Raw genomic sequence first — 16,462 nt, 5'->3', positions numbered from 1 at the left:
TTCATTGGTGTGTAGCATTTTTTTGGGTGGTGGGGGGAGCAACATGTCTCCCTCTGTGCTTCAAAGTTGATATCCTTTGAGGTGTCTTAACTCCCTCCCCCACTCCTCTCAAACACTCCAATCCTGCAAAGTCGGTGGGGAAACTGACCTCTAGTTTGGAAAACTGAAAGTTCAGGTCTTGCGTGCAGCTGGGGTGCAGACATTTAAAACAAAAAAACACAATTCTCCTGCAGTTTCTTATTATCTAGCCTTGGATATATTCAGTGGTTGCTTTTGCCCATTGGGACCAGTGTGGTGGAAAGTAGAGAGGCCAGGGACAGGCTGAACCATCTAGCACTGCTTTTGTCCCCATTCTTCTTTGCTGAGTTGTACAAGGTGCACCAGCCTGAGAGGTGGGGCAAAGAGATTGAATTATGAGTCCCTGGTTCCTCTCAGGTTGCCTTAGGCTTAGCTTTGGCCCTGCCTGCAATGTGTGAGGGGTCATAAGTGATCTACTTCAGAGGCTTATTTTGAAAGGGTTCCTGAGTGCGATATGCATATAGGGTGTTATGAACTTGAGCTCCAGAGCACACTACGGATGCCATCTCTCATAACACAGGGACCCAGCGGGTGCCTTCCAATGTAGCTGAATGTTAGAAGATTTTTGACAGACAAAATAAAATGCATCTTCACACAGTGCTGAGTTGGATTGTGGAAGTTGCTCCCCCTTGATGAAGTGATGGCCATCAGCTTGTGATAGCTTTGAAAGGAGTTCTGGAGGATAAGCGTATGAAGTGGCTACTAGCCACTATGTCGGAGGCAGTATATCTCTGGATTCCAACAGTGCTCTTATGTTCCCATGACAATATTTTCATAACGTAGCTCCATTGTTCTTCAAACAGTATTTATAAATGGATGCTTTGGTGTTCCTGACGCAGGTGGGCCCTGATTGATGGGTGGCTGTGGCACCTAGGAGATAGCTCAGTCGGTAGAGCATGAGATTCTGAATTTCAGGGTTGTGGGTTCAAGTCCCACACAGGGCAAAATATTCCTACATTGCAGGGGATTAGACTAGATGACCCTAGTGGTCCCTTCCAACTCTATAATTCTATGCTTCTGTGTCCATTAAGGAGATCAAAGAATCGTAGAATTGCAGCGTTGGAAGGGACCCTGAGAATCATCTAGTCTAACCCCTCAATGCAGGAATATGCAGCTGTCCTATAAGGGGATCGAACCTGCAACCTTGGTGTTCTCAGCACTACGCTCCAACCCAGGCTTCCTCAACCTCGGCCCTCCAGATGTTTTTTTGGCCTACAACTCCCATGATCCCTAGCTAGCAGGACCAGTGGTCAGGGATGCTGGGAATTGTAGTCTCAGAACATCTGGAGGGCCGAGGTTGAGGAAGCCTGTTCTAACCAATTGAACTATGGTGTTTTCGTTTTTGCAATAAGGCAGACCGACAAAGAGCTTAAGAAAGATATAAGCTAAGTATTCCTCCTGCTTTGCACTGAACCTGTGATGTGTTTCGTTAAACCTATTAACACACACATTCTTGGGAAAACGGGAGGGGGGGGGAGGAACACTGCCTTCTGTGCTAATGACCCAGTATCAGCCGCCTATAAAACCACACTGCTCCATAAAAGCAAAGTGCAGAGCAGCTAATAAAAGAAATGTGATAATACTTAGATCTAGAGCTTAGAGCACTTGGTCTTGGCAACCCAGCCTCCTCCTCCCGCCCCCAGCCATAGATCAGTGCTTCTTCTGGAAGTAAACTTTGCCTTTTGGCTCTTGCTATGTGTGTTGGTTGGTTCTATGTAGTTCGCTTTGCATTATTGGGCAGCGAGTGGGTTGGGGGGAGAATGGAGGGACCTTTCCCCAGGCCACAGCCCCCTTGGCGAACCTGCTTTATACCCTCCTGGCTGAAATGTGCTCTTAACCGTTGAGGCTGCCTCTTTGCTTGCCTGGGTGCAGGATAGATAGGGGTAATGTACAGAATCCACCTCACCGTGCAAAGATGAAATTGACATTATTTGCCTCTGGCCCACCCACCCCCGGCATGTGGCACCCGGAAGGTTGCCTCATTGGGTGTGCAGCCCTCAGGCTGAAAAGGGTTCCCCACCCCAGTTCTGGAGGGTCGCAGGTCGCCCATTCCTGGTCTTGACAGTGTTTTAAGGGCTTCTCATTGAGACAACCCTGTAATTATTCTCTCTTGCCCATCCTACGTCTTGGTGTGAGCGACTGAACCTGCCGAAGGGCGTGGAGTGTGTTTGTAGCTGAGTGTCTCTTCTAATTCACTTGCTAGGTTAGCTGGTTAGGCTACTGCAGTAACTAGAAATAGCACCCGCAACAACTTTCATGAAGGCTTTAAAGTTGGTTTTGTTCCATTTGTGGGGAGAGGGTCAAGCCAATACTTTCTGGGGTAAGGAGGGCAATGATTCTGAGAAGGCATTTGAAGGAAGAGATTGGAAGGCGATAATTCAAGGTGTTTCTATATGAATAGGTTGTTGGCGGGGGGATGATGACTTCTATTTCTTTCTTTTTATTTGCATATCACCTTTTCCTTCAAGGATATTAAGGTGGTGTGCATGGTTCTCTCCCCATTTGAATCCTCCAAACACTCCTGTGCTGTCCTAGCACAGCCATTAGGTGGGGTGAGGCCGCTGCCTCAGGCGGTAGAAACCCCTCCACTGTGACACCATGTGTCGCTCAGAACATCTGACTTGCTGTCAGTTCGAATCCTCCCCGATCATTGACTGTCCTGTCCTGGGAGCTGATGGGACGAGTTGCAGCCTAAGGCCCCAGGTTGGGGAAGGCCACCGCAATCTATTCTTATTTAGCCGCTCGAGGTTCAGTCCAAAATGCTGTATATAACATATGATACTCCCCATGCCTTCAGTCATGCATACCTCAGACTTGAGGCTGGCTCCGCTTCCCCCCCACCCCAAGCCTATCATGATCGCTTCGTTCAGGAATGACCACCTGCTGCCACCCACCCCCCAGCGCCATGGCTGGTTCTCAGCAGCATTTTGTCTGCCCTCCTCTGCTGGCAGTGCACCCCCAATTGTTACCAGTGCTTTAAATGACCCCACAAATCGCCTTGTGATAAAATTATGCTCCTAGGAAGCTGCCTTATACTCAGCTGTACCATTGACCCTTCTAGCTCAGAAATATCCATGTCAAGGGCTGCCAACCTTTTTTAGGCCTGTGGGAACATTTGGATTGTTGAGTGACTGCATACTCCTCAAGTGTCCCAATTTAACCGGCACATCCCAAATTGACAGATGTGGTGGTGAGCAGCAGCAGTGGTGGAGGCCGGGCAGCGACAGCAGATATCTTGTGGGTGCCAGGGCCCCATGGAGTTGGCGCCTATGCCCAACCCATTCAGACTTTTTGAAATAAGCCCACCACAAGTATGAGGGGATGGGATTGAGCCCTCCCCCAGTCTTGAGGGGTCAGGCCCCACCTGGCCTCGCGGTGGTGGAGGGCCTCGCCGGGCGTTGCGGCTTCCTCCCAACATGTGTGACATCATGTGTATGTTGCCCGTGTGATGTCACATGACGAGCCTCCCCCCCCCCCCCAATGGATGGGTGGAATTCAGTGCCTCAAGATACCTCCTTTCATCCGAGGATCACGGGGCAGTTTACATTTGCATTAAAATGCTGGTGGATTTCCATGTGAACCTTTCCTTTAAAAAATTCTCAAGCTGATGTGAGAATGTGGAGAATTGACCTTAAGACTGAGAAACTTAGACCAGAATTGACAGATGTGACCATCCTTGACTGAAAGCAATAGGTGGCTTCCTCTGAAAGTTTCCACTGGGGTGTACAACTGCTTTCCTCACTTAGCTGCTCTTTTCTTTCTCCTTTTCTGTGCCCCCCCCCCAAAAAACCCCAAAGCTAGAAATCTGGAGTCTTTTGTGGAAGGGGGAGAGGTTCAGCTAAGGAGCCAGCATTTTGAGTGTACAAGAAGTCTTGCACCCAAAGAGACAATACTGTGCTGCCCCCGTTTCCTCAAGATCCTCACCTTTCCTCCTCTTCCTTCCCCTCCCTCCCTTCTGGGGATTCTCTTGCCTGCTGTCTCTGAAGCCAACCGCCTTGAATTCCTTTCTAAGAAAGTCATTCTCCCCTTTTAAGCCAGGGCTGCTTTGCATTATTTTACTTCCGAGTTTTGGGAAATAGGATTGAGTTCTGAAAGTAGGAGCTCTATTGCCGAAGCGGAAAGATCTGCATGTTTTCTGGTCAGGGAAAACGCCCTCCCCCCCAGACAAATCTCAGTTTTGTGTGGGGTGCTTGTGAGGAACAGGTCTCATGGCCAAGCCATCCATTTTGCATGCAAAAGTTCTCAGCGTCAACCCAGGTTGTTTCTCCAGCTAAAAAAATGGGGGAGACCGCAAGCTTAATATGATTCAACTGTGATGCAGCAGTAAAAAGAGCTAATTCAATTCTAGACTGCGTCAACTGAAGTCTAGTGTTTCAGATCAAGTAAAGTAATAGAACTGCTGACTTCGTCAGACCCCACCTGGAGTCCTGTGTCCAGTTCTGGGCACCACACTTTAAGAAGGGTATTGGATTCATCCAGGTCTGCACTTTCGCGTGCCTTATCCGAGTGCTCCCCCCATACCCGATGTTTTACTGCTGAATCACAAGAAACAGCAATCTGCAGAAAACCTGAATTGCTGTTTCAATTCAATCAACCTTTATTGGCATACAGAGAAGACAGGAATATATGAATCAAAACACAAAATTGGCATCTGTTCACAGAAGAAGATGCTTTGAGATAAAACTATACAGACAAAATAAGGTTAAAAAAACACTCATGTTCTACAACATACTTTCAAGGCATTGCTCAGAAACTGCTGTTCCGATTCAGCATGGGGGGGTGGGGCGGTGAAAATGAAAAAAAGCTTAGATATGGCACTTTAAAGTGCAGATCCGTGCCTAGAAAGCATTGGTGGGGGGAAGTTAACTGTGGACCGGCCCATTGGCAAGTTGGAACATGTGCAGAAAAGGGCAACCAAGATGCTCAATAGCCTGGATACCAAGTCTTATGAGGAACAGTTGAGGGAGTTGGGGATGTTTAGCCCAGAGAAGAGGAGAGACTTGGAGGCGATATGGTAACCATCTTCAAATCCCTGATGGGCTGTCACATGGAAGAGGGAGCAAACTCATTTTCTGCGGCTCCAGAGGGCTTCAAATTACAAGAAAGGATATTCCGTCTAAACCTTTGGAAGAGCTTTTCTGATGGGTAAGAGCCATTCCGCAGTAGAATGGACTCCCTCAGAAGGTGGACTCTTCCTTTGATGGTGATATTGGCAGATATTGGGGTCTCAAATTCCATCAGCACCCTGTGCGACGTTGTGTTGGATGCATTGAAGATGGGTGTTTGTGGCTTTCCCAAATTGGCTTTGTGGCCCAAATGCGGAGGACTGGAGGGTCAAACTTAGCCTGTGGGCTGGGGGGTCTCCACTCCTCTTGTAGAGGGAGAGAATCTTGTATGGCAACTTGAGTTCCTTGGAGAAAAGGCGGGACACAAATGGAATAAATACATTTATAAGAGGGAAATTGAGAGGGCCATTGTGGATTTTCCGCTTGAGGCAAGAAAAAGTTCAGTCAGCGATAGCTCATCTCACTGAGCATTTGGCCTCTCTGTTGACGTGTGCGTTGATATGCATGCAATACAGTTTGTGACTGTCACTGAAGACGTGCCTCCAAAGGGAACATTTCCCTGTCATAAATGCTGATAACCTGAGGTAATATCAGCAATGGCAGAAGCTCAGCCCAGACTTAATCTGTTAGAGCTGACCTTTGGCCTAGGCCAATCTGAATGCTTCACCCCTCACTCCCTAGCAATCCCTGGGATAAAATTTCCAGTCCCAGCCACAGCTAGTAAAGGGAAAGGAGGAAATATTCTCCACATTTTTGCTGCCAATTGTGTTTGGTTTTTTTAAAAGCAAAACAAAACTGATTGCATTTCTCCAGAAATGTTGCTGCAGGGTGTGGGGGTCGGGTTGCGGGGGGGGGGGGCAGGCTGTCCTTTGTTACGGGGATATTTGCTTTAGATTTCAGCTGAAATGCATTTCACAATAGGGAAAACTCAGCCTCTGGCCGCCCGCCAGATAGCAGAGCTGATGACATTTATTTATTTCTTCGCGGAATGAATCACGCATGGGAAAAGAGAGTTTATGTGTGTAAAGATACGGAGTAGGCCCTCCCTCTTCCTGTGTGACGTTCCCCATCAACCAGAAAATACTTAGATTTCCTGGGTCCTTTTTCTGGAAGTGGGTGGGTGGTTTCTTGGAAAGGCTGTAGGACTAGGGCCAGGGAGACTGGGGTTCAAATCCCCACTAAACCATAAAGTTTTTCAAGCCTGTGACCTCAGCCTAATCTGCCTCACAGGGTTGTTGTGAGGATAAAATGGAGTGAGGTGGGGAGAGAACCTTGCACACCGCCTTGGAGGAAAGCAGAGGGAATACAAATACCGTAAGTGCGATAGCTCAGTCAGTAAAGCATAAGACTCTTAATCTCAGGGTCGTGGGTTTGAGCCCCACATTCCTGCATTGCAGGGGGTTGGACTAGATGACCCTTGTGATCCTTTCCAACTCCACAATTTTATACTTTTAAATAATAAATATAAAATAAACACATTGTTCCTTTGGTGTTGAGTTTCCATCTTTGGACAATGGGTTCTTTCCAGCTAAATTGTACTCAAAATAGATTCCCTCACCTGAGTTAGTCTGTTCTGAGTAGGATTAACATGGGCTGCAACCTATTGTTACTCCTGTGCAAGTGCGCACCTGTATGTATGTCCCCCCCCCCCCAATGGCTGGAAATTCAAACCAGCTGTTGTAGGGAAAAGTAGAGGGATATTATAATCTTTGAGCCCCAGCACTTGAGGAGCCTGAAGAGCAGCTGTAGACAATACTGAGCTAAATGGACCAAATGGTCACTCAATATAAAGCGGCCTGCTATCCTATCATACCCCAAGTATTGCAGAAAAAACAGGACATCCCAGGTTGTGGGGGGCACGAAGGGGCCTCAGCCCCTAGCAGTTGGCTCCTATGGGTCTGATTTGATCCCAGATTGTCCTGCTTTTCCTTAGGACGTTCTTATTTTCATCAGAGAAATGTTGGAGGGTATGGAGTTATATGATTCCCAAGCCAACGAGATAAGTAAGTGAAGGCAGTTGCATCTGAAGGCAGCCCTGTATAGGGAAGTTTTTTAATATATAATTTTTTATTATGTTTCAGATATGTTGAAAGCTGCCCATAGTGGCTGGGGCAACCCAGTCAGATGGGCGGGGTGTAAATAATAAAAATATTATCATCATCATCATGGAATAGGACGTCCCTATTTTCATCGGAGAAATGTTGGAGGGTATGAATGAGACAGGCAGGCGTGAACAGAGATTGTTGGGGCAGGGCCTGCTTTGCCCTAATGGACGAGCAGCCGCCATGAGCTTGAACTGCCTCTCGTTCCTTCACGTCAGGCGGTTTATCCCAAGCCTCTCATTCCAGCCCCTAAACTTTACAGGCCAAAGTGAGCTCCCTTTCTCGCAGCACCCACCATGCAGGCCCTGGAACAGCTTCCCCACAGTCACAGGGTGTGTCCTTGGTGGAAAAGGTACTTGCCAACGCCAAATGCATACGGAAGTGCAATGGATCTTGGAAGGCGCTCCCTTCTCTTCCTGGGCTAATCCACAAGGCCTCGCCGTGCCTCTTACCTCCCAAGACTGGCCACACCACCTCTTTGTTTTGCAACTTTCCTCTAATCCAGTTTGTTGTTTCTCGTCAGGTGGTCTGAAAATCCAAGATTTGGACAACGTTCAAGGGAAGATTTACTCCTCTCTTTTTTTGTCACTTTATTTCTAGTTCACTTAAGCTGCTTCTTTCCGTTCCGTCGCTTCCTTGTTTCTGTTCTGTTGATTCCCCAATCCCCGCCCCACCTATGGAGAAAGGACCTCAGCTCAGTGGTAGAAAGCATTAGCTACGCACGCAGAAAGTTAGTAGAGCATGAGACTTTTAATCTCAGAGTCATGGGTTTGTGCCCCATGCAGGGCAAATGATTCCTGCATTGCCGGGGGTTGGACTAGATGACCCATGGTTCCCCCAACTCTACAATTCTGTGATTCTAAGGACACAGGCTCCATCCTTGTCACCCCTGAGAATGCCCCATGCCTGAAACCCCAGAGAGCTACTTCCAGTCAAAGTAGACAAAACTGATCTAGATAGACCAATCGCCTGACTCAGTGGTTAAGATAGTTGCATATATTCTATCATTAGGCTCATCCTTCCTGAATTTGTCTTATACCCTTCTAAAGCCATCTAAGTGGCTAGTGTATGGCCGTCACATCAAGTATTGTTGCTCTATCGGTTTTATTATTTATTCATTTATTATATTTATATGTCGCCTTTATTCTCCAAGGATCTCAAGGTGATCTACGTGGTTCTCTTCCCCCCAAAACCATTTTATCCTCTCAGCAACCCTGTGAGGTAGGTTAGGCTAAGAGAGAGTGACCAGCCCATGGTCCCCCAGTGCTCTGATCCCGAAGTGTCTGCAACTCCCTGCAGCTGAGTGGCACAAATATTTTACTTTTCCTGCCTCTGTCTACACCTGGATGAGTTTTCTTGCCTAAGCCTAGTAACTTTTCTTACCGCTGTCTTGCTCTCCTCGAGAAAAAGAGAAAAACCAAAGGCCACCTTTGCTTTCTAATTGGCCTTTCATTTCCCACCCTTCCCAAGCAGAACTGATAAAAATCTGCCCCACCTCGAGGCATGTTGCATCTGACTTGTGTCAGAAAAGGAATCTTTGTCACATTCCTCCAGCTCCGAATAACAGTCTGTTTCGCCTTGAGATGCAGTGCTTTGCAGAAGACGTTAATCTTCTCCCGAGTCTGAAGGATTCCACGTTGACAGATTATTAAAAATTATAGGCTTGGCTTGCTTTTAGGGAGAGGAAAGTTCAGAGCAAGTATGGATTCAGTTTGCAAGTTCTGATGGCCTATCCTGTGGAAGCGGAAATGGAGGCCGGGGGCTCCCCTTGTTGCACCCTTAAATTGCAACTAAGCTCTCCATCTCTGCTCAGGATAAATGGTTTGTTATTTAAAGTCCTCCTGGGTAAAAGCAGAAAGCAAATTATAAATGATCCATGAAATAAACGGAACAGATGGTGAAATTACATATTTCACTTGAACAGTTTAGGGTTTGATGCAAGAGCGTGGAAGCTATCAGACGGCAGATTTCCTCAACAGCAGGCATGGAAAAGCAGGCAACGTTTCATATTGAACAGTCCTGCAAAACACTAAGCTAAGTGCAGCCTACTAGCTATGTATGGTGTCCTGCCAGTGCCTCTATAAACTTGTTTTCCTACACTTATCTGAGATTGCAAAATGAGGGGGAGGGGTAACATAGGGGAAGGGTGTAACACAGATGCAAAGCCACCAGCTTGTGGAAGATCCCAGGGTGAGTCACTAGCATCTTTTGGTAGAGCTGGGAAAGACACTCTCTCTGTAAACTTACAGAGTCTCTACACTACCGGTCAGTGTAGACCATGGGTAGGCAAACTAAGGCCTGGGGGCCAGATCTGGCCCAATCGCCTTCTCAGTCTGGCCCGTGGACAGTCTGGGAATCAGGGTGTTTTTACATGAGTAGAATGTGCCCTTTTATTTAAGATGCATCTCTGGGTTGTTTGTGGGGCATAAGAATTCGTTCATTCCTCCCCCCCCCCATATAGTCAGCCCCCAACAAGCTCTGAGGGACAGTGGACTGGCCCCTTGCTGAAAAAGTTTGCTGACCCCTGGTGTATACAGCACTGAGCTAAATGGACCAATGGCTGGACTCAGGGCTCACGCATGCTTCCGCTTGTCCAGCTGCTTTCACCCACAAAAAACCTGCTCTTTACAGCTGAATCGGAGCAAACATCAGACAGGTTTTCTATGAGTTGACATTGCACATATAAGTGAAGATAATGTACAAAAACGTATCATATTGGGATAAACTGCTTTGCAGAAATGTGTGCATTACGCAACACTGCATACAAAAAATGTGTATATTAGGAGAAATTTGAACCCAGCTGCTGAGGATTTTTTATGAGAGCTTAAAAAACATATACTGTATATGTTGTGGAATTGTGGAGTATTGAACTTAAGAGTGGAAACCGAAACTGACATATTTGCCCATCCCGACTCAAAGAGCAGAGGTTTAAAGTGCGTTGTCCAAAATGCCAGTATTTTATTATGCTAGTTCATGCTGCTAAGCTATTTCAGCCAGCTTCCATCCAGGTTGCTTAAGTTTCCTCTTCAGGTGGTTTGGGCAGAAGCACCAATATAATTTTTCTCTTTTCCCTTGGGGGAAAAAGATACAGAGAAGAGGAGAAGCTCATTATCTGGATCAGTCAGAAGAATTATGCAGGGACAGAAATTAATTTAAGCAGTGGCTTCAATTAATATACACACTTACACGAGTGCAGGCTCCATTTAAGACAAGGAGACGTTCTGAGTAAGCATGCAAAGGATTTAATTGCAAATTGATATTTCCTCCTTCCCCGTAGGTACTGAATTAAAACTTAAATAGTATCATATTGTCTGGTGACTCACGATATTCTCTGTGTTTTCGTCTGTTATTGTTCGCTGGTCTGGGCTCCCTTTTGGAAGGTTAAGCTTGAGTGCAAACATTGAAATGAAATGGAATTTGATTGTGCGCTGGGTCTTTCAGTGACCATGATAGATAGTGTTCATACTCCTGCCCCTGGGGATTAATAATCAAAGATGGACATTTCGGAACTGCAACAAAATGTTGCAGAGTGGAGTCCCTTTGTTCAGAGTTGCAGCCAGCCAGTTTCCCATGCCTCTTTACATGCTGCTCCATTCCATCCCCTCTCCTCTCCTGTATTCTATCCATGCACCCCCCCCCCAAATATGCTCTCACTGAGCATGCTTAGTCATCATTTGGGGTCCCCTGCCCCACTTTAGGGTGGTTCCCCTCCCCTCCTTTAACAAAAAATGTACTACAACTGTGGGATTTCCCCTAGCCTGCTGTTACTTTCCTCTTATGAATGGGAACTTCCATTTTGGCTACATAAAAAGGGTGTTGCTGGATCATGCCAAAGGCCCATCTACTCCAGCATCCTGTTCTCATAGTGGCCAATTAGATGCCCCATATAGGAAGCCCAGAAGCGGCACTCTTCCCACTTATGATCCCCATTCTTACAGTGGAGGGAAAACATAACCATTGGGGCTAATAGCCACTGATCGCCTAATATCCACCTTGAATTTGTCTAATCATCTTTTAAAGCCACTCAATTGATGGCCATCACTGCCTCTGGTGGGAGCAGATTCCCAAGTTCCATCATAAATAGAAGGAAAAACACAAACATGATTAGCAAACCACACCTCCCTGTTAGACAGAGCCTCTCTTTAACCGTGGGAGCAAATTCCACAGTTGTGTGAAGAATAACTTTCTTTTGTCTGTCCTGATTCTGCAGAAGGACCCATGCTTAGAGGACTGAGTTAGTCAATAGGATATCGCCATCCTGCCCTGCTACGTCTCATCCAGTGTGTGTAGTTGCTGAGCTAGACGGAGCGTGAGCCTGACCCAACGGGGTCATTTTAGGTAGTTTAGGAAATTGTAATGAGGAAGGGAAATTTTGAAATGCAATTAAACATTGACCCTCCCTGCTGAAAAGGAAGACAGCAGGAGAAACCACAGAGAGCAGGCAATCTAGTGGAAATCCACCTATTGCTCATGGCCGGGCCTGTTTGTCAACATTCACATTGACTCCCTCTATTGTACTGACACACCAAGAAGAGGAGATGGCAGCGAACCAGCAGCAGGTCAATGCATTAACCACAGGTTTAAAACGTGAGGCATTTTAATTACAACTCTCTCACTTTCTCCTTTACTCCCTGTGAATATGTGCATTAACAGCCTCTTAATCGGTTTCAGGTGGCTGATTAAGCAGGCAAAAAGCAATTTTAATTCCACCTTCCCTCCTCCCACCATCTGGGTAAACAGTGTGGGAAATATGCAAAGATTAGGGGCCCAATCCACTGAGCAGTTGCCCCATTGACATGAATGAGGTGCTCAGGGATCTGCACTGGGATGCTGAACATGTATTTTGGTTCTGCCTAAAAATAAGAACCATCTGAATGACAGTCGTTTGAGAAATGGAGGAGGGTTACAGGGTATATATTCTGCCGATTTTAAATTTTTAATTGGATTTTTAAATAAATATTGTATGACTAAACTCAAGCAGTGGACGCGGGTGGCACTGTGGGTTAAACCACAGAGCCTAGGACTTGCCGTTCGTCAGGTTGGCGGTTCGAATCCCGTTGTTCGGTCCCAGCGCCTGCCAACCTAGCAGTTCGAAAGCACTCCCGGGTGCAAGTAGATAAATAGGGACCACTTACTAGCGGGAAGGTAAACGGCGTTTCCGTGTGCTGTGCTGGCTCGCCAGATGCAGCTTGTCACGCTGGCCAAGTGACCCGGAAGTGTCTGCGGACAGCGCTGGCTCCCGGCCTATAGAGTGAGATGAGCGCACAACCCTAGAGTACGGGCAGGGGTACCTTTACCTTTACAAACTCAAGCAGAACGAAAACAAGAAAGAAAACTAAATTCTGCTCCCCTGGTTAACCAAAAACAAAACAAAACCAGACATCACTGCTTTACTATATCTGTGTACAAAAGCATACAGACAATGCAAGTAAGTTGTCTGGAGGTGAAAAGTAGGAGCACAGTCAACTTAAGACTATGTACAGCTATGTACACACATACACACACACACACATTATTGGACCATTTCTGTTTTTCTCCCTTTTGCGTGCATAGAGATCTCATCCCTGGCCATTAGCCATGCTGGCTGGAGCTGATGAGAGTTATAGCCCACAATATCTGGAAGAGACCATGTTGGCTACCCCTGGAGCAGGCAAAATTATAGTAGATGAACCAGCGATCTGATCTGAGATGAGGTAGCTTTCTGGTGGCTTAGAGGTTCAGAGGTTTAGTCTAGAAGTCTCAGAGGTCCATGCATGGCTACTAGCCATGACAGCAATGCTCTACCTCTACTATCAGAGGCTTCTGAATGCTGGTTGTTGGGAATTGCAGGTGGGCGAATCACAGGTGTTTCCCCATCTCCAGCTTGCAGGCTTCCCAGGGGCATCTGGCTGGCATTTGGTGAGAACACGGTGATGGACTAGATGGGCCTTTGGCCTCATCCAGCAGAGCTCTTGTGTTTTTAGGGTAAGGGAGGAAAAATAGGGTAGCATATGCTTTTGACAGCAACTGTGTTCCACTACATTACCAAAGTTAATAAACAGAAACCAAACTGATTCGAAAGTGTCCTTTTCTGCCTACAGGCCACCCTCAACTTTGGCATTATTCCCCACCCCATGCCCCCCAAAACAGCAGCTTGCCCTATTCTCTGATGCTATGGATCTTATGCCACCCTATGAAAATCTTTCCAGTGCTCCCTGTGAAGAGTGATGGAGCATATTTCCTGGACCACTCTCACCCCAGATGTTGGTACACAAGAGCATTCCCACCACATATGTACCAGTAAGTTGGCACCCCCTCCAAAAAAGAAGAAAATGTTCTAAGACACATAAAGAACAGTTTCCTCAGGGTGGTGTTGTATCACTTGTGCAATAGTTTTAAAGTTAGCTCCCTGACATTGGTAGATACAGTTTTATGGGAATGCCTATTCCATATTTAGTTTCAAGCATCCTCCTGTGTAGTTAACCCATTAGCTTTCCTTTTTGTTGTTAAGGATTTGTTTTTATTGTAAGACTGGTTTCACATCTATTAACATGGTAATTAGTTATAACTGGGGGGGGGACCCAGTCCCCCCCAACAGCTGGGGCATGGGAGGTTGTTCAAATTATAAAGCTGACAAATTTAATCAGAGAAAAGGAAGACAACATGATAAAAACATTTAAAAATGGAATATCTTTATTATGTACTAGTGGAACAAAATACAAGACGTTGAACCAAATAGTCTATTAGGAATTTTGTAGAGATAGTATTATAATAAGTTTGCAAATTAATTATTAGTAATTACTCAATGTTTATTTTTTTTTTGTTCATAAGCACTGATTGTGAATTTAAGCAATAGATTGTATTATTATTATATCCCTTCTTTATATATGTATGTATATATATATATATATATTATTAGAAGTTGTTAGTAAAAACAATTTTAAAAATGAAAGTGGAGAGGTTTGGATTCTAAAAAATATTAAATGGTTTATGAATGCTTTTAACTACATATGAATAAATAGAGGTTGAAAAAGCACCACTGTTGTGTGCTTTGCATGTTTACTTAGACGTGAGTCCCGTGGCGTTCAATGGGATTTACTCCCATGTAAGTGTGTGTAGAATTGCAGACTCGGCCTCTTAGATTCCACTATGCAGTAATTTTCCACCCTGTCCATTCTTAACTTGAAAGATTATAAGTTACCAACTCTAGATCCACAAAGCTGCAACTTCAGGCACACCCAAATATTATTTACGGAGACAATCTTTCCACACCCAATATCCTGAGGGCTTTAAAAACATATCCCTTAATTGCATTTTATCTTCACAACAGCCCTGTGAGGGTGGTCTAGCCCAGAAACGGACTTTCCCCCAAAGGCCACCCATTGAGTTGCATAACTATGAGGATCTGAATGTGAGTTTACCACTTCTGAATCCAATACAGTTCTATAGCATTGGGGCTTAAACTGATAATAACACAGTACTGTACTGAATCCAGGAACTCCAGTTTAATTCCCCCCCTTCTGCAAAAGTTCAAGGTGCTTCTGTACCTGTGCCTCTGACAATGGGAGGAGGATATACCTGGGCAGGTGGGTTGGGTGGCTTTATGGTGACCCAGCTGTTTTGGGGTGACCCAGCAAAATGTGGGGGGTTTTTGCTGCAAAACGCTTGCAAAACTCTGGCACAGGTTTAGAGCAGATCCCAGATTTAGGGGTTCGTAGTTAATGGGTGCCCCAAGGCTGCCTCAAGCGGGCTAGAGTGGGACTTCCTGGCTTCCATGTCAACCATGGGGCTCTCTCAGTACATCAGTGGTCCAACAAACCTAGCTGGGCATATTCTTAACTCTTGAGTGGAATGGTAATACTCTGCTGATCAGGAGGCTCCTGTGAGTCTGTCGCCGTTCCCTGTTGAGGACATTTGTGCTGAATGTAGCTACTCCAATTCTGCAAGGACAAGGGGACCCATTGACTGATGGAACCTGATGGATTCCTGAATGCTCCGGGGGATTTTCCGGCAGACATAGCTGGCACTTCTGCCGAGGCACTTGTGTCACTGTCGAATGAATGGTGAGCTGTGAGCCGTTGATGCAGATCACCTTGGTGTTCCAGTAACCTGCCGTGTGATGAAACAGGGTCAGCGGCTAGAGCACAGGTTGCATGACTCAGGGCCCATCTACGCATCCATTTGTCATAGAATCATAGAATTGTAGAGTTGGAAGGGATCCTGAGGGTCATCTAGTCCAACCCTCTGCAATGCAGGAATCTTTCGCCCAACGTGGGACTCAAACCGACAACTCTGAGATTAAGACTCTCATGCTCTACCAATTGAGCTACCCCAGCATGATTTCAAGTCATGGGTCTGAGAGGGTTATTTTTTTTGGTCCCACCACTTTCCCCAGGAAAGCCCGCTGTTTACTGCCGAATTGGAACAAATGTACATCGGGTTTTCTGCAGATTGGCATTTGTTCCAATTCAGCAGTAAACAACGGGTTTTCCTGGCAAAAGCAATGGGACAAAACAAACAAAAAATCCCCAAACCCTCTAGGACAGACCTGTAACTTGACATCACGTGAAATCATAGGAGAAGTGGAGAAGGGCCCATGGTCTGAACCTGACTTAACATGGGTGAGGCTGCCTCCTTGTACAGTGGTACCTCAGGTTAAGTACTTAATTCGTTCTGGAGGTCCGTTCTTAACCTGAAACTGTTCTTAGCCTGAAGCACCACTTTAGCTAATGGGACCTCCTGCTGCTGCCACGCTGCTGGAGCACAATTTCTGTTCTCATCCTGAAGCAAAGTTCTTAACCCGAGGTACTATTTCTGGGTTAGCCGAGTCTGTACAGGCCTGAAGCGCCTGTAACCTGAAGCGTATGTAAGCCAAGGTACCACTGTATCTGCTTTTGGGTTTTCAGAGCTCTCTTTCTTTCCTGGACAGGCAGTAGGTGTCTGGTGCAGGGCACCTGTGTTAAGGGAACAATTAGAAAGAGCAGTATCAGGGATGTCATCTACCCAGAATTCTGATCGGACTCCGAATTTCATGTTTGTGGGAGTTCATAGAATTGTAGAGTTGGAAGGGACCGCGAGGGTTCAACCCCCTACAATGCAGGAATCTTTTGCCCAACGTGGAGCTCAAACCAACAACCCAGGATGTGATTACTTGGGGGTGTGCCACGCTTTTTCAAGGATCTGGTTTTGGTTGTTACTGCTTAACATATCACAGCCCCTGAGCATGTGCAGAGGAAC

Source organism: Podarcis tiliguerta (genome assembly GCF_965153285.1).
Source record: "Podarcis tiliguerta genome assembly, chromosome: 16".
Lineage (NCBI taxonomy): Eukaryota > Metazoa > Chordata > Lepidosauria > Squamata > Lacertidae > Podarcis > Podarcis tiliguerta.
This window is presented reverse-complemented; position numbering follows the sequence as displayed.